Source organism: Oryctolagus cuniculus, chromosome 13 (genome assembly GCF_964237555.1).
Source record: "Oryctolagus cuniculus chromosome 13, mOryCun1.1, whole genome shotgun sequence".
Lineage (NCBI taxonomy): Eukaryota > Metazoa > Chordata > Mammalia > Lagomorpha > Leporidae > Oryctolagus > Oryctolagus cuniculus.
The window spans coordinates 90,348,634-90,372,562 of record NC_091444.1 but is presented as its reverse complement, the minus strand read 5'-3'; the positions used below and the strand labels follow the sequence as shown (position 1 = coordinate 90,372,562).

The following is a 23,929-nucleotide window of genomic DNA, read 5'->3' as shown; positions in this document are numbered from 1 at the left end:
AGTCAAAAGCAGAAGATAACCTAAACTGCATTTGTTGAGATGAAATGATTTGAGAAATTTTGTGTGTATGAGAGAGGCCTTTGATAAAAAGTGAAATCTTGGATAGTAAAGATGATAGCACTGGGGCCGGCACCATGGTGCAGTAGGTTAATCCTCTGCCTGTGGCGCCGGCATCCCATATGGGTGCCGGTTCTAGTCCTGGCTGCTCCTCTTCCTATCCAGCTCTCTGCTATGGCCTGGGAAAGCAGTAGGAGATGGCCCAAGTCCTTGGGCCCCTGCACCTGCGTGGGAGACCTGGAAGAAGCACCTGGCTCCTGGCTACGGACTGGCGCAGCTCCAGCCGTTGCGGGCATCTGGAGAGTAAACCAACAGAAGGAAGACCTTTCTCTCTGTCTCTCCTTCTCACTGTCTGTAACTCTACCTCTCAAATAGGTAAATAAAATCTTAAAAAAAAATGATAGCACTGTTGGAACATCAGCATTATAGGGTGATTCTTAAACATATTTCATTTGTATGCTTTCGTTATTTGGTCCAAAAATATTGCTGCCAACCAGAATTTAGTATTTGTTACCTATATTGTAATTAATAGTTTCTTCTTCTTCACAAAAAAACTGTTCTGTTTAATCAAGTTTTAAGATTTAGAATGGGCAGGCATTGCGGCGCCAGCACACCAGGTTCTAGTCCCGGTCGGGGCGCCGGATTCTGTCCCGGTTGCCCCTCTTCCAGGCCAGCTCTCTGCTGTGGCCAGGGAGTGCAGTGGAGGATGGCCCAATTCCTTGGGCCCTGCATCCCATGGGAGACCAGGAAAAGCACCTGGCTCCTGCCATCGGATCAGCGCGGTGTGCTGGCCGCAGTGTGCCGGCCGCGGTGGCCATTGGAGGGTGAACCAACGGCAAAAGGAAGACCTTTCTCTCTCTCTCTCTCTCACTGTCCACTCTGCCTGTCAAAAAAAAAAAAAAAAGGAAAAAAAGAAAAAAAATGCTAAAAAAAAAGATTTAGAATGACTAAGTGATTTGTTTGCACTTTTAAGAAAGTCTGTCATTTACCCTTTTAAAAGGGAAGTTGGTGAGTTCCCTCACTTATTGTTCACGCCTACACTTACCATCTGTTTGCACAGGCTTATCTCTACATCGGACACTAGCATATACACTGCTCCACTTCTCAGTTATTTTTCTAAAATTCTGACCCAACATGTTAAATAACCACCACCTTGGTTATTCAGCAGATAAGCATTTCCATATCACATATAGCTCACTTCTTAAAATACGGTGCAATCTCTAAAGACCACTACATATTTAATAATTTAAAACTGATAAAGGAAGAATAAAACATGCACATTAACTTTGATCATGGTTTCAGTTGTCTTAGTGTTATATAAATTATAGGTTGTTCATAAATATATTGGAAGCATTCTTTCTAAGCTCTTCAAAGGGGCTGTAGTTGAGAGTTATGTATTTTTGCTTATTTTTGAACTGTATTCCATCATTCTGCCTGATAATTAAGCTTTAAGGCAGAGAACTGAACTAATTATACAGTTTCTCCTTTGGAGAGTTAAATGTCATATAGTGAACATTCGTATAAAACAAAGAATGGTTACATTTAAGTTGATGAATATTTAGCTGCAAAGATTTTTTTTCTTTTTTATGAAATCCATGAGTGAGATTTTTGATTTTATTGTAAACCACTTGCAAATCACTTATTTATATTTGGTCTGCATGATTTACAATCATTTACATTTCCCAGTGGTTTCTGTTTTAACACCAACAAAAAATGCAGAGTGGTAGCTTTGGGACCCGCAAGGAGGGAAGGCCTACACTTCAGGGAATGGAGAGGCCTACTTCCGGGGAAGAAAGTCCTTGTCAAGGTCCCTGCGGGTGCCTAAAGGTCAACCAATGAGGATCAGACCTGCCTCAACCTTTAACCCCCATGCCCTGAATCTATAAAAGGAGCTCTCCCAATCTCTGACTGGAGACTTCCCAGCCCCCCCCCCCCTCTGTTGCTCTGTTGGGACCAGGGAACCTCGCCCGGGAGCAGAACCCCAGTAAAAGTCTGTGAATTAATCGATTCATCTGCCTGGGAAGATTTGTTATGTGCCGGACACCTTGCACAGAGCAAGTTACATCATTAAAGCATTAACCAACCAACAACTGGTAACAGTACATATTCCAAAGCACATCCAAACACATCACATCACTTAGTATTCCTGTCTCTATTTCACAGCACAGAAAATTGAAACGCAGAGTAATTACTTTTCTAATATGTATAGCTGCAAAGTGACCACATTGTGAAGTCCCTGAAGTCCAGTCTTGTTATATACATCTGTGACCCTTTAAGTTCACGGAGAGAAACCCATTGAAGAAGCAGTTTTCTAAAAATAAAATAGAGTATCACTATATCTTTTAGATTTCAGATAGAGAAATCTCCGATTAATTTATCTTCACAGTAAGAACAGCCAACTCTAAATTATTTATATTCCTAAGACCAAGGAAAGCAAAAGAATATTTTATTTTATAAAATAATCTCCATTTTTACACATTAAAACTTTGGAATAAAGAATCATGCCTTGTTTCCTAGAACATATCCTTGTCACCGCCCTTTCCAGATCTTGCCATTTGCTGTAAGTGATAACAAAAATAGTATTTTTTTTTTTTTTTGACAGGCAGAGTGGACAGTGAGAGAGACAGAGAGAAAGGTCTTCCTTTTGCCATTGGTTCACCCTCCAATGGCATACCATGCTGATCCGAAGCCGGGAGCCAGGTGCTTCTCCACGTGGGTGCAGGGCTGAAGCACCTGGGCCATCCTCTAGTGCACTCCCGGGCCACAACAGAGAGCTGGCCTGGAAGAGGGGCAACCGGGACAGAATCCGGCGCCCCGACCAGGACTAGAACACGGTGTGCTGGCGCCGCAATGCTGAGGATTAGCCTATTGAGCCGAGGCGCCAGCCACAAAAATAGTATTAGAGATCCAAGTGTTCTTTGTCTTTTGCTATTCAACCTTGATTAGAGCAACAAAAAGTCTGAAGCTGTGTAAGGACAAAAGGGAAAATTAGTGACTGATTAGCTGAATTAACTGTGAAAGGGATGTAGATTTCTTTTTTTAAAAGCATTACCTTTTGAAAGCCTTCCCAAATGTGTGTAACCAATAAGGTGACTTCTTTTTATTTGTCCACAAAAATAATTTATTATCAGTCTTATATGTAAATCTACAGTATTTATTTTTATACACCATAGAAACTCCCGCTTTCTGAACTTCTTCCTTTCATTAATTTATGAGACACTTTATATTTATAAACAGATAACCTTTTCAGCACATTTTTCACTGTTGCCCACCAGCCATTTTTATCTTTGAGAAATAAAGTTTCTTAGGACCTGATAAAATGGAAAATTAAAGTAACGTACTTCTGGGAAACATCAAAAAGTTCATACCATAGACTGTCAATGACTTAGCCACATGAATAGAGGTTTAAAAGTCTTTCAGTAATTGGGCTTTCTTGTCTTGCCTTATCATGTATCTGTTGTATAGTATACCCCTTTAAAATGGGTCTACCACCTTTGAATTGTTGTAGACTCAACTAAGAATAAACTTTGCGAAATATTTACCTCCCAAAAAATTTTAAAAAATAAACCACACAGTACAATTTGCCTTCTTTCCAAGAAAACCCAGCAACAAGTTAATCGCAAAGAAACTGCTGTGGGATTGCCCTCACTGATGCACACATTCAGAAACATCCTGCACCTCCCACCCTAAGCTTCCTGACATTGTTTGAAGATGTTAGATCTAAACGACAAGCACCTGAGACAGCTGCCTTACAGAATGGAACAGCTATAAATATGTTTTTTTAAAGATTAATTTTGTATTTGAAGGCAGAGTTAGAGAGAATCTTCCATCCACTGGTTCACTCTCTAAATGGCTACAATGCCTGTGGCTGGGCCAGGCTGAGGCCAGGAGATTTGGACTCCATCCTGGTCTCCCAGGGCACCAAGTCCACCTTCCAGGTGTATGAGAAGGGCGCTGGATAGGAAGTGGATCAGCTGGGACTCGAACCAGGGCTCTCCTGAGATGCCAGCATCACTAGTGGTGGCTTAACAAACTGTGCAACAATGCCAGCCCCTACAATAATCTGGATGGAAATTTCTTTCCAGGTAGAATTATGTATGTTGAAGTCACAAGGACATGATGCATTTCTTTCTTTCTTTTTTTTTTTTTTTTTTTTAAGATTTATTTATTTGCCGGCACCGCGGCTCAATAGGCTAATCTTCCGCCTTGCGGCGCCGGCACACCAGATTCTAGTCCCGGTCGGGGCGCCGGATTCTGTCCCAGTTGCCCCTCTTCCAGGCCAGCTCTCTGCTGTGGCCCGGGAGTGCAGTGGAGGATGGCCCAAGTGCTTGGGCCCTGCACCCCATGGGAGACCAGGAGAAGCACCTAGCTCCTGCCATCGGATCAGTGCGGTGCACCGGCGGCAGCGCGCCAGCCATGGCGGCCACTGGAGGGTGAACCAATGGCAAAAGGAAGACCTTTCTCTCTCTCTATCTCTCTCTCACTATCCACTCTGCCTGTCAAAAAAAATTTATTTATTTATTTGAAAGTCAGAGTTACACAGAGAGAAAAGAGGCAGAGAGAGAGAGAGGTCTTCCATCCAATGGCTCACTCCCCAATTGGCCACAATGGCCGGAGCCGTGCCCATCCAAATCCAGGAACCAAGGACTTGGGCCAACTTCTACTGTTTTCCCAGGCCATAGCAGAGCTGGACCAGAAATGGAGCAGCCGGGACTCGAACCAGCGCCTATATGGGGATGCCAGCACTTCAGGCTAGGGCGTTAACCCGCTGAGCCACAGTACCAGCCCCACATGATGCATTTCTAAAAAACACTTCCTACCTAGAACATTCTGTGTAACTGCATATGTGGAGGGAGGGGCCCCAGTTTTCATGAGGTCCCTGTGAGCCTGTGAGCCTGCAATGGTCAAGATCCACTGCTTGGGTGCAGTGGGGTGCGAGGAGGCAGGGGTGCCTTCCTGTGGAAATACGCTCGCTGACCGGTGGAAAGGACGCAAGGTAAGCAGCTGCAGCCTTCCACCAACAGTCCTGCGACTAAGCCATCTTGGAAGGGGGTCCCCAGCCCCTGTCTAAGCCTCAGTGCCTGCAACCACCTCACAAGAGACCCCACACCAGGAGCACCCATTAAGTTACTCCGGGCTCCTGACCTACAGGAATTGTGTCACATGATATACCTTTATTGTCTTGAGTCCATTGTTACAGAGCCGCGGGTGATGGATCCATCCCATTAACTTATTACAAGTCCACTTCTGGGCATCATTGCCTTCGGGTTCATTTGAGAATCACGTTTATAAAACTCCTGTACAAGATTTCTACTGGTGGACCCAGGCATACTAGCTTCAGAAATGAAACAATAGAGCGTTGCACAATGCACTACCAGTAGCAAAATGCTTTTACCTAAGCAATCCCAGAAGCTGGGACTGGACAACCGTAACTTTTGTATTATTTCTTCTTGTTGCAGTTACTAAAACAGGCTCAGACGAACCAAAATGATTTTCCCAAGGTTGCACAGGTATTTAGTGGCAGCTGGTAGGTGAACCAGGTCTTCTGCCTCAGAATTCAAGATTCTTTCCATGTTCTGTCAGTCTGATAGGGCTGCCAAAACAAAGGAGCACAACCCAAGAGCAGGAGGCTGAAGCCCCAGAAAAGGATGTCTCAAAGTTCTGGAGGGTCAAAGTCCCAAATCAAAGGAGTCAGCAGGGTTAGGGCCTACTGATGGCTATGAGACAGAATCTGCTTCATGTGCCTCTCCCAGTGCCTGGTGGCTGCTGGCCATTCTTTCTAGCACATTCCGTGGTGTGTGGCTACAGCATGTCAATGCCTGTCCCCACTGTCACATGTAGGGTCCCTCTCCTCTTCTTACAAAGATACCAGACATACTGGATTAAGGCTCACCCTTGTGACTCCCGTCTTCTTGAGTGCATGGGCAAAGATCCTTTCTCTAAACAAGATCACAATTCCAGGTACTAAGGATTAAGACTTCAGTGTCTTAATTAAACCCATAGAACTTTCCTAAATTGCACCCTCCCTTAGAGGACAACCTGTAAGGCATCATTAGATTCAAATGACTTCTTGAATGGCTCTGCTGGTGCTGGCTTTCTTTGGCACATAGCACAGCCCGAAAAAAAGCAGCATTGGAAAGATATATCAGTGGATCCACCAGGGGGCACTAATTGTCCAGAAAATAACTCAAAAATACCTGCGGTGTATTAAAATCCCTTTGTGAATTTTTTTTACCTTTATTTCTTAAATGTGGATCTTCATATTTGAAAATCCAGAGATAATCAAGGATTTCCTGATTTTTTTTCAATCACATATTTCTAGCAGTCTTAAATTCCCTCTTCCACCATATGTGATAGTCAATTCCCACTGCCTCCCTGAAAGCAGCCCTGCCTGGCTGCTGAAATTTGGCTGTCTCCTCGGGGTAGGAGGCTCGGCCTGCCTCATAAAGCCTCCTGCAGGGGAGAGGGCGCTTCGGCCGTTGCAGCCAAGTGGGGAGTGAACCACTGGATGGAAGACTCTCTCTCTCTCTCTCTCTCTCTCTCTCTCTCTGCCTCTCCTTCTCTCTGTGTGTATAACTCTGACTTTCACATAAATAAATAAATGCTTTGCAAAAAAAAAGTACCCTGGGACTTTCTGCTACCATGCACGCTTTCTCACACTGGTCTCCTTACTTGTAGTGCCGTAAAGAGCCCTGGTTGGATGCCACCATTGACCCTGGAACAGGAACAAAGGCAGCATGGCAGTTGCATAAGTGCTTGGAACAGGGCCTGGCTCAAAAGGACAGTCATTTTCTTGGGCTCCCATATGTTAAACAAGTCAATGCCTTTTGAAGTCACACCTCTGCCTTTAGGATGTTCTAACACTGCATTTTGTATACCCCCTCACATTATATAGATGGCAAGGAGAGGTAACCAGTTTGGTTTGGTTTCAGAGAGAAATTCCGACAGGGATACACACCAGCTGTGAGGAGGGCGGTAAAATATATAACACATACGGGCCTTTGCCTCCTCATCCATAAACCAGGATAACACCTGTGCCATGGGTTCATTGTGAGGATTTAGGTTTTATAATACACATAAAGCAGTTACTGTACTGTTTTATTAAATACTCAGTAAATCATATGAGCACAGTCCTATGTATAACAGCATTTCAGACAACAGACTGTATTACAAGGGTACTTCCAAAAGTGCATGGACAAGGAATTCAATAGAAGCTTCTTTTGATGCAAGGAAGTCCAAAATCCACGCACAACTTCTGTCACACTACACATTTTCCATGAGATTTTTAGAAAGCCCCTCATACAACGTTGGTCCCAGAAGTTTATAATGGAGTTCCTACATCATCGTCATGGTGACACCATAGCCCAAGTCTTCAAAACTCATGTTTCTTTTCTTTTTTTTTTTTTGAAATCTGCAAGTTTTTTTTTATTTGCATTTGAAAAATATTACCTATGGGGCTGGCGCTGTGGCACAGTGGGTTAAAACCCCAGGCTGCAGCACTAGCATCCAATATAGGAGCCGGTTCAAGTCCTAGTTGTTCCACTTCCAATCCAGCTCTCCGCTACAGCCTGGAAAGCAGTAGAAGATGGCCCAAGTGCTTGGGCCCCTGCATCCACATGTAGGACCTGGAAGAAGCTCCTGGCTCTTGGCTCCTGGCTTCAGAATCAGCTCAGCTCTGGCCGTTGCAGTCATCTGGGGAAGTGAACCAGTGGACGGAAAACATCTCTCTCTCTCTGGCTCTACCTCCCTGTGTAACTCTGTCTTTCAAATAAATAAAATAAATCTTTAAAGAAAATGAAAGAAAAATATCACCTATATAAAAGTTTGATCCCCTATCTTATCATTTATCTCTACCACTCAAATTTGAATATTTTAATTATACTCAAGTTAAAGTAGAATCCCATGTCTGACATGAGAACTAAATGTTTCACATGGTAAAATTAATAGATTTAAGTGAATTGGATATATTTATCATTTCTCAGGACTAACAACTCATCATTCTCACAGGCTAGTCCCCTTGACTTCTATGGATTTGAGTAACTAGGCATGCCTTCTCTTCTCCCTCATTAACGTAACTACAGACATGGAATTTAATGAATTATAACTGGATTCATTATCTAATCTTTAATTATTGTTCAACTCTCCCACTTAACAAGCTATTTCCATAATAGCTTCAGCTATTTTAGCCAAACTCGACTTCCCAACACCAATTGTAAAAAAATTACGATGTTAAAGACATAATGAAAATTCCAGACTCAGCAACACAGGGTACACTCAGAGTGTGGCTGTTGAGAAGGTCCTCGAACAGCTATTGCTTCGTTCTCAACAAGACTTCCCAGGGGCAAAGCAGCAACCTGGCCAGCAGCTCTTGCCGGTAAATTACTCTTGAAATACTGCTTGTAGACTTCATTGACAGCATTAAGATCATTTATGTCAGCTGGCAAAATAGTTGTTGTCACCACATTAGCGAAGTCATAGCCTATGTTTGTAAGAGCTTGTTTAGTTTCTTCTACTACCTCTCCTGGCACAAGCTTTCCACTGCAAGGGTCCATGCCCACCTGTCCTGAAATGTAAACAGCCTTGTCCACCAGCACAGCTGGACTGTAGGGACCAATGACCCCTGGGGCTTTAGCGGTGCTGATCGCCTTTCTGGCCAGAGACATGGCTAATCCGCGTTCTCCTGCACCCCCTGCCCCAGCACAGTTTGAGACTTACAAACTAACAGCATCTCAGCTCCCAAGGCTCCCACGGGGGGACTCACATGTTTCTTAAACTCACATGTAGTGCTGGTGTAGAGAAAACCTAGCCTGCTCCCAGGTCTGCAAAAGAATAGCATATACAATTATATACAGTATATAATGCTTGATAATGAGAAAATGATCGCTGTCAGTGACAGTACCTTTAGTCATTATTTATTTATTTTTTTAAAGCAGTTTATTTATTTATTTATTTTTGACAGGCAGAGTGGACAGTGAGAGAGAGAGACAGAGAGAAAGGTCTTCCTTCGCCGTTGGTTCACCCTTCAATGGCCGTCGCGGCCAGCGTGCTGCGGCCGGCGCACCGCGCTGATCCGATGGCAGGAGCCAGGTGCTTCTCCTGGTCTCCCATGGGGTGCAGGGCCCAAGGACTTGGGCCATCCTCCACTGCTCTCCCTGGCCACAGCAGAGAGCTGGCCTGGAAGAGGGGCAACTGGGACAGAATCCGGCGCCCCAACCGGGACTAGAACCCAGTGTGCCGGCACTGCAAGGCGGAGGATTAGCCTAGTGAGCCACGGCGCCGGCCACCTTTAGCCATTATTTTAGAGTGTACTTCTTCTGCACATACACCTCAGGCAGGTCTCTCAGGAGGTGCCCAGGAGAAGGCTTCGTTATCATAGACAGCTGTATGTGCATGATGACCCCTGAAGACCTTCCAGTGGGATGGGATCTGGAGACAGAAGACGGTGATGTTTATTCACAGTGCTGGTTGAGTCTCAGCTGCTCTGCTTCCAATCCAGGTCCTTGCTAATGTTCCTGGGAAGGCAGCAGAAAATGGCTCAAGTGCTTGGACCCTCACCAACACATGGGAGACCAGAATGGTGTTCCTCGCTCCCGGCTTCAGTCTGGCCCAGTCCTGGCTGTTGCAACATTTGGGGGATGAACCAGCAGGTGGATGGAAGATCTCTCTCTCTCTCCCTCTGTAACTGCCTTTCAAATAAATGAATAAATCTTTTTTAAAGAGAAGAAGAAGACAGTGATATTAACAATCCTGACCCAGTGAAGATCCAGGCAGAAGTATGTGCTCATGTCTTAGGCTTTAACAAAAAAGTTTGAAAAGTGAAACATTTAGAAATTGTATAGAAAAGAGCTTATAGAAGAAGGAAACAAAGAAAGAAAATATTTTTTTACAGTTGGAAAATACATTCACGCTTTCAGCCAAGTGTTATTTCAAAAGAACCGAAAGTTTAGATATTTTAAAGTTTATAAGAGGAAAAAAAATATGAATTTAGTGCGGCCTAAGCCCTCAGTGTTTATATAACCTACAGCAGTAACAAGAGTACCCTAGGCATTCACATTTACACATCCCTCACAGGACTTCTGGCCCTGCAAGCTCTGTCCATGGAAAGTGCTCCATACAGGTGAACCATTTTCTCTTGCTTACTAAAACTGTTTATTTATCTACTTGAAAGACAGAATTACAGGCCGGTGCCATGGCTCACTAGGCTAATCCTGTGCCTGCTGCGCCGGCACCCCAGGTTCTAGTCCTGGTTGGGGCGCCGGATTCTGTCCCAGCTGCTCCTCTTCCAGTCCAGCTCTCTGCTGTGGCCCAGGAAGGCAGTGGAGGATGGCCCAAGTGCCTGGGCCCTGCACCCACATGGGAGACCAGGAGGAAGCATCTGGCTCCTGGCTTCGAATCAGCACGGTTCACTGGCCTCATTGTGCCGGCCGTAGCGGCCATTTGGGGGGTGAACCAATGGAAAAAGGAAGACCTTTCTCTCTGTCTCTCTCTCTCTCTCTCACTATCTAACTCTGCCTGTCCAAAAAAAAAAAAAAAAAAAAAAAAAAAGGGCAGAAAGAAACAGAGGGAGAGCAAGAGAGAGATCTTTGTCTGCTGGTTCTCTCCCCAAAATGTTCAAAAGAGCCAGGGCTGGGCCAGGCTGAAGTCAGGAGCCAAGAACTCCATCTGGGGCCCAAGTACTTGGGCCATTTTCTGCTGCTTTCTCAAGAGCATTGGCAGGGTGATGGAACCGTTGAAACTTGAACCAGCACTTGAATGGGATGCCAGTGTCACAGTTGGAAGTCTAACCCACTGTGCCACAATGCCAGCCTCTTCTCTCTTTTTTTAAACATGTTTGTTTGTTTATTTGAAAGTCAGAGTGACAAAGAGAGGGGGACACACATACACGCGCAGAGACAGTGACAGAGAGAGCAAGAGTGAGAGAGACAGAGATCCCCTATCTACTTATTCACTCCCCAAATGCCCACAACAGCCAGAGCTAGGCCAAGCCGAAGCCAGGAGCCAGGAACTCTCCATCTGAGTGTCTCATAAGAGTAGCAGGAACCCAAGTACTTGGGCCATCATTTGCTGCCTCCCAGGTGCATTAGCAAGAAGCTGGATCAGCAAGTAGCCCAGATCTGAACCAGGCACTTTAATCTGAGACATGGGCTTCCCAAGTGGTGGCTTAACCTGCTGCACCACAGCGCTTATCCGTATGTTTTATACAGTATTTTACTTGTACCTTCTCTATAATCTTATATATGTTTAGATACACTCATATTTACCATTGTGTTACAACTGCCTGCGGGGTTCAGTGCAGTCACATGTTGTCTATATTTGTAGCCTGGGAGCAGATTATACTATACAGCATAGGTTCCTGTAGGTACATGCTACAATGTTCCTACTGAAGAACCTTAAAAATCAAACCAAGATGGAGTGACTTAAGCTAACACTATTAAAAACAAGAAGTCACCTTTGCCCCAAATAAAATTAAAGTTTAAAAATTATAGCCCTAAACTTTTTCCCCAAAGCTAACATTAGGTGCAGCTATAAAAATAAAGGACCCTATGCTTAGCTAGCTGAGACACTTGTGCCTGGCTGTGCTAAGACCTAACCCAGTTTGTATACCTCCTAATACTCAAATAACGGTGTGGGAAGCGGGACGCTGCTCTCCCTCCAGGGGAATGAAGGGAGTGAGACGCCGTCCCCCTCAGGGTGAACAAGATGACGCTGACAGGGGAAGGAACTGCTGAAGAAGTAAACAACAAAATGGCGACGAGGTGCATGCCTCCCATGTGACCCCGTAGCTGATTGGATAGAAGACGCATGCCTTTCACATGATCAGCTCACGGATTGGACTGCTGTGTGCATGGACACTATAGTGCTTCTGATTGGTTGCTGCGGGTATATAAACCATGTGGCTCTGTGCTGGGGGCGTTCTCTGGACTCCCGAGTTCAGGAGGCCCGTCTGCGCAGACGCTGAATAAATCCTCTTGCTTTTGCATCAGCTGGTCTGGACTCTGAGTCTTTGGGGCGTGCCTCTCGACGTGTTAGCATCCTCACTCAGAGGGTCTAACACTACAACCAAAAATCACCTGATGACACATCAGTATGGATTCCTATCGTTAAGTAATACATGGCTATATCTGATACTACTTTCAGGGGCTGATGTTGTGGCATAGCGGATAAAGCCACAACGTGCAGTGCCAGCATCCCATATGGACGCCGGTTGGAGACCCGGCTGCTCCACTTCCAATCCAGCTCTCTGCTATGGCCTGGGAAAGCAGAAGAAGATGGCCCAAGTCCTTGGGCCCCTGCACCCATGTGGGAAGACCTGGAGGAAGCTCCTGGCTCCTGGCTTCAGATCTGCACAGCTCTGGTTGTTGTGGCCAACTGCGGAATGAACCAGCGGATGGAAGACCTCTCTCTCTCTTCACTCTCTCTCTCTCCCTCTCTCTGTCTTTCCTCTCTCTGTGTGTAACTCTGACTTTCAAATAAATAAATAAATATTTTTTAAAAAAAACAGATACTTCTTTCAAATGATTTTCTTACAGCCTGTCCACAATTACCTGGTGGCATATGAAAGATCAACATTTAGGTTTCTCATAAATTATGATCACTGACATCATATATAAGAGTGTCAATTGTTAAATCAACAATAGGAGTCACTGTGCACTTGCACATGTAGGACCTCTGTCCTTAATGAGTTGTATTCTGAGAATTAATGGTAAAACTAGTCTTCAAAAAGTACTTTACACTTCGTGTGTCTGTGTGGGTGCAAACCATTGAAGTATTTACTTAGTATAGAGTTGATCTTTGGTATATAAAGATAATTAAAAATGAATATTAATGAAGAATGGGATGGGAGAGGGAGTAGGAGGTGGGGTAGTTTGGGGGTGGGAGGGTGGGTATGCGGGGAAGAATCACTACAATCTAAAAGCTGTACCTATGAAATTTATATTTATTAAATAAAAGCTTTCTAAAAAGATTAAAAATTTAAAAAAGAGTTTCCCATAAATTAACATGCTTAAATTTAAGACAATTACACTAAATTAAATACCCATTGAACAGAGAGCTGCTAAGTTTTGTTTCACCCATTCCTGAATTTTACAATGTTTCAAATACTATGGTAGGCAGGGGAGAGAGCAGAAAATAAGGTCAGTATATTCCCTATTCTTACAGCGCTTGTAGTTTACAAAGGGAGCAGATGATAAAATAACAGCTAATATACATGTTAAGTGATTTTAAACATGATGGAGAGGAGGAAAGAACAGAGCAGAGGGCAAATGAAATGCCGGTGAGGAGGAAAGGGGCTGCTATTTCGTATAAGAAGGCACAGAGTTCCTGACCCAGCCCCTCATGAGCAGAAAACAGGAAGGCGGTGAGGGCCATGCAAACATCTGGGACCAGAGCATCCTAGGAGGAGGAACAAGAGCTTGCAAAGGCCCTGAGGCCAAAGTCTGCTGGCTGTGTTGGAGAAACAGTGGGGAGGCTTGTGTGATCAGAGCCAGGAGCTTGAGGGGGAGGGTGGGAGGAGAGAAGCTGGGGTGGGGGCCAGGGCAGACCATGGTGCAACTTGTGGGCCATTGTGAGATGAGGGTTTGGAGCAGGAGCGGGCAAGATGGGACGGAAGCTCCGCTCCCACATAGGAGATCCAGAAGCTCCTGGCTCCTGGTTTCCGATCAGCACAGCTCTAGCCATTGCAGCCATCTGGGGAGTGAACCAGTGGATGGAAGACTATCTCTGTATCTACCTCTCTCTGTAACTCTTTCAAAGAAATAAAATAAATATTTTTTAAAAAGGCTGGCCAGCACCACAGCTCAATAGGCTAATCCTCCACCTGCAGCGCCAGCACACGGGTTCTAGTCCCGGTCAGGGCGCTGGATTCTGTCCCGGTTGCTCCTCTTCCAGGCCAGCTCTCTGCTGTGGCCCGGGAGTGCAGTGGAGGATGGCCCAGGTGCTTCAGCCCTACACCTGCATGGGAGACCAGGAGAAGCACCTGGCTCCTGGCTTCGGATCAGCACGGTTCACTGGCCGCACTGTGCCGACCGTAGCGGCCATTGGGGGGTGAACTAACGGAAGAGGAAGGTCTTTCTCTCTGTCTCTCTCACTGTCCACTTTGTCCAAAAAAAAAAAAAAGGCATTGAGGACGCTAGGTGTTGCCTTTAGCCAGCTGCTACTGACTGAGAAACGAGACGTTGCAGCAGGCACAGGTGCAGTTGAGAAATTTGGATCTCTGGCATTTACTTTGTTAGTATTAAGAAATCTACTAGATATTCAAGTGGACTGTCAAGTAAGCAATCTCTTATGCAGAAGTCTGGGCGAGGGATAAAGGTAAGAATCAGCAGCTTGAGATGGTATTTAGAACCTTGAGACTGGCTGAAGTCACTGAATTGAGTAAGTGATTGTAGATCTAGAGATCACAGACCAAGCTCTAAGGTCAGAGACAGGAGGAGAAGGAGGCAGTGCCTCTGAGCTGTGGAGGCAGAGCTGGGAGGGTGGGGAGGAAGAGAGCCTGAGCCAGCACATGCCAGAAATTTGCACAAGGCGTCCCTTCAGGCCCTCCCCTACGGACCAGTGTAGGCATGGGAAGAAACTGCCCAGGGCAGAGAATGCCCCGCAAGGACTGGAAAGAAGGATTTCCAGGACACACGTGAGCCCACAAGATCTTAACCCCGCTCATCACAGCAGGGAAACATCATGATTCAAGGATGCGGGCTCAGTAGAATGTCTCTGGGCCCCGCCCGAAAGGGCTGAAAGTCAGCCCTGAAAGCATCAAGCCCTTTCCAAGGAACTTGTCTGCATCCCTGAAGCATGTTGCCTGCTCCATCTCCCAGGCCTAAAATAGCATCTGTCCTGTAGTCAGCCTTCAGCAGTGCAGCAGTTGTGAAATGACTGAATGAGTGAAACAACCCAATATGTTTGGGTCTATCCCACAGCAAAACTCAAAAAGTTTATCCATAATGAGGCTGAGTCTCCCCCCTCCAACACACACAATGTCTTTGGTGTAGATTTTTATCTGTCCCCAGCCTTTCTCCCTTGGCCTGCAGCTCCTTTGTCTTCACTGAGGTGACTACAAGTCAGCTCCGTGCTAAAGATCAGCTCACTAAACTCAGGGAATGGTTCAAGGGTCAGGCTGGTCCTGGAGTGCAAGTCTCAGAATCCAATTATTACTTCTGCAGTGAACATCCTAACACCAGGCTCTATTTTGAGGTGTTTTGCAGAAACTTTAAGCCCTGATGAGAGTAATAACCCAACTACCAGTAGATGGCAAATAGGCCAGAGCCCACTTTGCCATCACAACATTTTCAGAAGAACACACCAGCCTCTTCTCATGGACCAATCCAAGGAAGGCCACAGTCACTGGAGACCAACCAGAGGCTTAGCACAGGGGCTGATCACACACAGCTCAAGCCCAGCGTTATAAGATTCACCACCCTTAGATCCTAGGGAAGTCTGGAAATTAAGCAAAAGCTGCCCAACTCTTTGCTCGGTACACTGCAAAATAGAATGGGCTTTCTTCTACCTCCCCACTGTGATGGGTGAGAGGACCCAAACTTTTGGGCTTTGATAACAAGACAGTTTTCCATGGAACGTGTTTTTCATGAACTCCCTAAAGACCCTTCATATACCTGACTTTCAAAAACATTTTGCATGAAAATAATACCTTTTAATTCCATTCCGCAAACTCTTTGAAGTGTGTGTGTGTGTATGTGTGAAAGAGAGAGAGTAAAATTCTCAATATCTAGCATCCAATCAAAAATTACATGACAAGCGAAGTAGAAAAAGAGGAGAAAAATGAATCAATAAAACTCTCAGAAATGGGGCTGGCACTGTGGCACAGCAGGTTAAAGCCATGGGCTACAGCACCAGCATTCTATATGGGCGCTGGTTCGAGTGCCGGCTGCTCCACTTCCAATCCAGCTCCCTGCTAATGTGCCTGGGAAAGCAGAGGAAGATGGCCCAAGTGCTTGGGCCCCTGCTCCCATGAGGGACACCCAGAAGAAGCTCCTGGCTCCTGGCTCCTGGCTTCTCTCTGGCCCAGGCTTAGCCATTGTGACTGTTTGGGAAGTGAACCAACAAATGGAAAAGCTTTCTCTTTCTCTCTTTCTCCATGTAACTATGCATTTCAAATAAATAATAGATAAATAAATAAATCTTAAAATAAAAATTCTCAAAAATTATTTAGATGATAACATTGTGGGAAATGCCATTGAAAATATTTTTAGTACTGTGTCCATATGCTTAATAAACTAGAGAAACTGGAATGTTAAGTACTGAATATGGGAGCTATATATACAGATACAGATGCCCAATTGAACTTCTTGGGATGACACCATAATGCCTGAGAAGGAAAACACACAGAATGCAATTACTGGCAGATGAGATACTGCAGTAAAGAGTAACGAATTTAAAGGCACAGCCAGGGCTGGTGCTGTGGTGCAGCGGGTCAACACCCTGGCTTGAAGCACCAGCATCCCATATGGGTGCCGATTCGAGACCCGGCTGCTCCACTTCTGATCCAGCTCCCTGCTATGGTCTGGGAAAGCAGTAGAAGATGGCCCAAGTCCTGCACCTGCTTGGGAGAAAGAAGCTCCTGGCTCCTGGCTTCAGATCAGCGCCAACTGGGAAGTGAACCAGCGAATGGAAGACCTTTCTCTCTCTCTCTCTCTCTCTCTCTCTCTCTCTCTCTCTCTTCTTGCCTCTTCTCTCTGTGTGTAACTCTGACTTTCAAATAAATAAATAAATCTTTAAAATAAATAAAGTCACAGCCATAGAAATTATACTGAATAAATCAGAAAAAGACACTGACAAAGCATCAGTTAGCTGTGCGACAAATCCAAGATCCATGTGTATTGTGGCGGCATCACAGGAAACGAGAGGGAAGGGCAGGAAATTTTTTGAAGAAATAATGGCTGAAAAATTCCAAATCTGATTATTGTAAATTTAATTTGTAATTTAATTTTATTAAACTTTATTGTATGATTAGTGATTTATTCATTATTTTTTGTAAATTTATTGATTTATTTATAGTGATTTATTTATTGATTTTTATTGTAAATTTAATTTACAATTAATTTTTTAAAAATTTTTTTCTCTCTCTTTTTTTTTTACAGGCAGAGTAGACAGTGAGAGAGAGAGAGAGACAGAGAGAAAGGTCTTCCTTCCGTTGGGTCACCCTCCAATGGCCGCTATGGCCAGCGCACCGCGCTGATCCAAAGCCAGGAGCCAGTTGCTTCTCCTGTTCTCCCGTGCGGGTGCAGGGCCTAAGCACTTGGGCCACTCTCCACTGCCTTCCCGGGCCACAGCAGAGAGCTGGCCTGGAAGAGGGGCAACCGCGACAGAATCTGGCACCCCGACCAGGAATAGAACCCAGTGTGCCGGCGCTGCAGGCGGAAGATTAGCCTATTGAGCCGCGGTGCCGGCCTACAATTAAATTTTAATTGTAAATTCAGAGACCAGAGAATTTTAATGAAATGCAAGAAGCAGCATGAAAACAAAACAAAAGGAAAGGCATATAATATATAATCACATGGCTTACAATCAGTGATAAAGATAAAACATTTTAAAAGCAGAGATTAAAGGCACATCATATACAAATTAATATAAGAACAGATAGAGGAACTGGCATTGTGGCATAGCCAGTAAAGCTGCTCTCTGCAGCCTCAGTATCTCATATGGGCGCTGGTTCGAGTCCCAGCTGCTCCACTTCTGATCCAGTGGCCTGCTAAAGTGCTTGGGAAAGTAACTCCAGATGGTCCAAGTGCTTGGACCCCTGCACCCGCATGGGAGACCCAGAAGTTGTTCCTGGCTCCTGGTTTCAGATTGGCCTAGCTCTAGCCATTGTATCCATTTGGAGAGTGAGCCAGTGGATGGAAGATCTCTTTTTATTTTTATTTTGTAAAAAGGATTTATTTATTTATTTGAAAGGCAGAGTTACAGAGAGGCAGAGGGGGTGAGAGAGAGAAAAGTCTTCATCTGCTGGTTCACTCCCCAGATTGCTGCAGTGGCTGGAGCTGTGCTGATCTGAAGCCAGGAGCCAGAAGCTTCTTTCAGGTCTCCCACATGGGTGCAGGGGCCCAAGGACTTGGCCATCTTCTACTGCTTTATCAGGCCATAGCAGAAAGCTGGATTGGAAGTGGAGCAGCCAGGACTAGAACCGGCACCCATATGGGATGCCAGCACTGCAACAGTGCAGGCCCTGAATACATCTTTTTAAAAAAGAAAAAAGAGGGGCCGGCACCGTGGCTCACTTGGTTAATCCTCCGCCCGCGGTGCTGGCATCCCATATGGGCACCAGGTTCTAGTCCCAGTTGCTCCTCTTCCAGTCCCGCTCTCTGCTGTGGCCCAGGAGGCAGTGGAGGATGGCCCAAGTGCTTGGGCCCCTGCACCGGCTTGGGAGACCGGGAAGAAGCTCCTGGCTTCGATTCAGTGCAGCACACCGTCCATAGTGGCCATTTAGGGAGTGAACCAACAGAAGGAAGACTTTTCTCTCGGTCTCTCTCACTGTCCATAACTCTACCTGTCAAATAAATTAAAAAAAGAAGAAGAATCAAAGTCTTCATTGGCAGGCAGTCATAGGAAGGAAGGAAGGAAGGAAGGAAGGAAGGAAGGAAGGAAGGAAGAAAAAAGAGGTGTCAGCACTGTGGCGCAGCGGGTTAAAACCCTGGCCTGAAGTGCCCGCATTCCATATGGACGCCGGTTTGAGTCCCGGCTGCTCCACTTCCAATCCAGCTCTCTGCTATGGCCTAGGAAAGCAGAAGATGGCCCAAGTTCTTGGGCCCCTGCACTCACGTGGGAGACCTGGAAGAAGCTCCTAGCTCCTGGCTTCGGATCAGCACAGCTCTGGCTGTTGCGGCCTTCTGGGGAGTGGACCATTGGATGGAAGACCTCTCTCTCTGCCTCTCCTCTCTCTGTGTAACTCTGACTTTCAAATGAATAAATAAAAATCTTAAAAAAAAAAAAAGAAAGAAAAAGGATGGCAGTAGAGGGGACCGTCATTATGATGTAGCAGGTAAGGCTGCTGTCAGTGATGCCTGCATCACATATGGGCACCGGTTTGAGTCCCAGTTGCTCCACTTCTGATCCAGCTCCCTGCTAATGCACCTAGAAAAAACAGTGGAAGGACTTGGGCCCCTGCCACCCATGAAAGAGACCCAGGTGAAGCTCCTAGCTCCAGGCTTTGGCCTGGCCCAGCCCTGGCTGTTGCATTCAGTAACTCTGACTTTCAAATAAACAAATAAATCTTAAAAAAAAAAATGAATGGTAGTAAACTCTTTATCTGGAAATAAAATTACTGTAGAACAATCTCTTTGTATTAGAAAAAGAATGAAAAACCTATTACCTTGAAATCTAAACTAAGCAAAAGTATCATTCAAAAACAGAAGTAAAATCAAGACTTTTTTAGATATATAAAAGCTGGAAGAAATTACCAGCAGATCTGTGCTTTAAAATCTGTTACAGGCAACAAATACTGGTGACGATGTAGGGAAAAAAGTCCCCTGTTGGTGGGAATGTAAACTGGTACAGCCCCTGTGGAAGACAGTATGGAGATACCTCGGAAATCTGAATACAGACCTACCACATGACCCAGCCATCCCACTCCTGGGAATTTACCCAGACCAAAAGAAATCAGCATGTGAAAGAGTTATCTGTACCCCCATGTTCACTGCAGCTCAATTTACAACAGCTAAGATATTGAGTCAACCCAGATGTCCGTCAACTGTTGACTGGATAGAGAAATTATTATGGTATATCTCTCTCTCTCTCTATATATATATATACACACACACTATGGAGTACTATTCAGCTTTAAAAAAAAATCCTGTCTTTTGCAACAAAATGGACGCAACTGGAAACCATTATACTTAGTGAAACAAGCTAGTCTAAAAAGACAGATATCATGTTTTCCCTGATCTAAGGTAACTAATAGAGTACCTGAAACGTAATGTATTGGAGTGAAATTGACATTGTGAGCTTCCATGACTGTTTACAGCTCTTGCCTTTTCCATTGAGGAACAGTGTTGTTTTTTTTTTCCTTTTCTTTTTTTCTTCATACTATTTGTTGAAATCTTTTACTTAGTGTAGGGCTAACTATATGATCAGAAAATAAACTCAATACAGAGCTGTGTAAAAATTAAGAGTGGGAATGTGGGAGGGAGGAGGAAGAAGGTTTGGAGTATGGGTGGGAGGGAGAATAGAGGGAAGTTATCACTGTTTCTAAATCTGTATATATGAAATTTGCATAACTTAAATATAATTCTTAAAATAAGAAGAAAAAGAAGAAGAAAAATCTGTTACTGGAAGTCCCTGCCAAAGGGACATGATACCACAGAAGTCTGACCTATGCAAGGAAACAAGGGGTCCTAGACAGGGCAACTATGTGGATCAATATCCTTTTTTCTTATTGCTTAAATCTAATTTAAAAATTGGCTTAAAAAATATATATATATACACACACACACACACACACAATGTATTTAATATTATTTGCTTAAAATAGAAGAAAATTCTGGCATGTACTACACAACAGATGAACTTCATGGAAATCATGCTAAATGGAGTAAATCAGTCTTGAAAAGACAAATACATATGATTCCATTTCTAAAAAAAAGTTCCTAGAGGGGCCAGCGCTATGGTGTAGCCAGTAAAGCTGCTGGTGGTGATGCTGTTATCTCATATGGGTGCTGATTTGAACACCAGCTGCTCCAGTTCCAATCCAGCTCCTTGCTAATGCACCTGGGAGAGCAGTGGAGATGGCCAAGTGCTTGAACCCCTGCACCCATATGAGAAGCCCAGAAGAAGCTCCTGGCTCCTGGCTTCAGCCTAGACCAGGCTCAGCTACTGCAGCCATCGAGAGAGTGGACCAATGGATGGAAGATATCCCTCTTTGTGTGTATGTCTCTCTGTAACTCTGACTTTTTTTTTTTTTTTTTTGACAGGCAGAGTGGACAGAGAGAGAGAGAGACAGAGAGAAAGGTCTTCCTTTGCCGTTGGTTCACCCTCCAATGGCCGCCGCGGCCAGCGCACTGCGGCCGGCGCACCAGGCTGATCTGATGGCAGGAGCCAGGTGCTTCTCCTGGTCTCCCATGGGGTGCAGGGCCCAAGTACTTGGGCCATCCTCCACTGCACTCCCTGGCCACAGCAGAGAGCTGGCCTGGAAGAGGGGCAACCGGGACAGAATCCGGCGCCCTGACCGGGACTAGAACCCGGTGTGCTGGCGCCGCAAGGCGGAGGATTAGCCTAGTGAGCCGCGGCGCCGGCCTGTAACTCTGACTTTCAAAATAAACAAATCTTTTTATAAAATAAGTTCCTAGAGACAGAAGGCAGAATGATGGTTGCCAGGAGCCGGGGGAGGAGGTGTGGGGAGTTAATGTTTAACAAGCACAGAGCTTCAGATTTGCAAGATGAGACTAGTTGTAGTTCTGGCATCCCATATGGGCACAGGTTTGAGTCCCGGCTGCTCCACTTCCAATCCAGCTCTCTGCTATGGCCTGGGAAAGCAGTAGGAGATGGCCCAAGACCGTAGGCCCCTGCACCCACCTGGGAGACCTGGAGGAGGCTTCTGGCTCTTGGCTTTGGGTTGGCCCAGCTCCAGCCATTGTGGCCAATTGGGGAGTGAACCAATGGATGGAAGACCTTTCTCTCTGCCTCTGCCTCTCTCTAACTTTGCCTTTCAAAATAAACAAATAAATCTTTAAAAAATAAAAATAATAGCAGAATATGTGGGGTACAGAGCACAAACAGAGGTGTGCCCAGGGAGGATGGGGGTGCCCTGCCATGAGGTCCTTATAGTCTGCACAAAGTGGCGCAATTTCACTGGGAAGCAGACAGAGGCAAGATAAAGATCTACTCTCTAAACCCTGAAAACACCTCTAAAATGACCTCACAAGAAGCTGCTCCTAATAAGCAAGGAACAGGATAAAACAGAAGTATTCACAGTGAGCTAGGGTGAACACATGTATGGAAGATTTTTCAAAGGACTCGCTTTAAATATGTGTGGCTGCGTCCATTATATCTCAAGAAAGTGTTTACAAATACATGCGGAATGAGCTGCCTGAACCTGTGCAAACAGTGGCAGTGTTCACAAGATCTTCTCACAAACGTTCTCCACTTTGCTGGGGGCACATAACAGCACTCCACTCCGTGTCCTCTTGCAGCTTAGCTGTGGCCGTGTAGCTTGCTTCGGTCTATGATACACAAACAGGAAATGATTCTGTGGATTCCACGTGAGATATTCTCTAGGTAACACCGAGATACGTGTCTTTTTCTTTTTCTTTGAAAGAGAGAGAAGGAGAAAGGGAGGGAGAGAGAGAGAGAGAGAGAATCATTCACCTTCTGATTCACTCCCCAAATGCCCACAACAGCAGGGGCTGAACCAGGCTGAAGCCAGGAAACCTGGATCCATGTGGGTCTCCCTTGTGGGTGGCGGGACCCAAGTACTGGAGCCTCACCTGCTGCCTTCTAAGGTATGTATGCATTAGCAGGAATTAACTGGAAGCAAAGTTCAGACTTGAACCCAAGCACACAGATATGCGATGCTGGTGTCCTAACCAGTCTTAGCCAGTGAACCAAATGTCCACCCCACATGGGGGATATGTTGAGATGAAATTTTGCCAACCCTGACTCTCTGAGGGCCCGTGATGAGCCACATCTCTCTGGCAGAGGGAGACTAAATGACCTCTCCACATATTTTTTTCCTCAAACTATATAGTCTTTCCCAAAGGCCAGTCTAACTCTGTTTTTCTTTTTCTTTTGACAGGCTGAGTGGACAGTGAGAGAGAGAGAGAGACAGAGAGAAAGGTCTTCCTTTTCCATTGGTTCACGCTCCAGTGGCCGCTGCGGCAGGCGCACCTCACTGATCTAAAGCTAGGAGCCAGGTGCTTCTCCTGGTCTCCCATGGGGGTGCAGGACCCAAGGACTTGGGCCATCCTCCACTGCCTTCCCGGGCCACAGCAGAGAGCTGGACTGGAAGAGGGGCAACCAGGACAGAATCCGGCACCCCGACCGGGACTAGAACCTGGGGTGCTGGCGCTGCAGGCGGAGGATTAGCCTATTGAGCTGCAGTGCCGGCCTCTAACTTTGTTTTTCACAAAACAGAAAACTGTTCACAGCTTTGAAATGGCAACATAATTTCTACTTCTACCAGTTGGTCCAGGTTTCATTAATAACAGTCTATTAACACTGCAGCCAGTGATGTCTTTCTTATCCATAGCAGTTTCTGGCAGAAGGACAATTTAGGTCTAAAGAAAATGTGTTTGTCAAATGACACTTTCTGGGAGCTACTTCCCTGGATCATAGTCCTCCCTCCTAAACCTTATTAATTGGAATCAATCTACTAAACTCCTCTTCAAACCTGAACTGAGGAAAGCCAAGCAAGAAAGCAACAAAGTATCCTACAGGCGTACAAGAAACATATACAAAGCAATTCCAGGAAAGTGTCACAGGCACAACCCTGCAGCCAGGGATTTCCCTATGACTTAGAGGCAAGAACATTTATTTGCCATAAAGGTCAGAGAAGACCGAAGAATGTGGTGCCAAACAGCCACTGGAGAAAAAAGTGTGTGATGCCAACTTTTGTGGTCGATGGAGCCAAACAGACTTGGCAGATTGGGGCAGGGTTTCTGTTTTGGCATTTTCCTCACAGTCCAGGCCACTCGGGAGCTTAACCATGGATTTTTCTAGTATTCTATGTATGCTGACCACCACACCACCTCAAGGCTTGGTTAGAAACAACTTCCAACCAAAATTCTCACTCCCATAAATGTTTACCTCTACATCTCCAACAGAAAGGGATTGTGGACTCAGTTTTGCTCCCTAAACCCAAATACCCAGTCTCCTATTCCTAGAAACACAAACACACAGCCAGTCTTCCTAGTGGCTAAGATGCCCAGGA

At 45.4% G+C, this 23,929-nt stretch overlaps 1 long non-coding RNA gene across 6 annotated transcripts in view; it reads right to left on the bottom strand.

Annotated features, from left to right (window-relative positions):
• LOC103345811 (2-iminobutanoate/2-iminopropanoate deaminase) overlaps window positions 1-23,929 on the bottom strand; it is an 83,522-nt gene that overhangs the window by 18,927 nt on the left and 40,666 nt on the right. For 3 of the 6 annotated variants that reach the window (XR_011381657.1, XR_011381659.1, XR_011381658.1), the window contains exon 2: window positions 22,097-22,309. This is a non-coding gene — a long non-coding RNA (2-iminobutanoate/2-iminopropanoate deaminase). Of the gene's footprint in view, window positions 1-4,193; window positions 22,310-23,929 lie in introns of those variants that run through there. The other 3 variants (XR_011381656.1, XR_011381655.1, XR_011381654.1) reach the window with 2 other exon arrangements.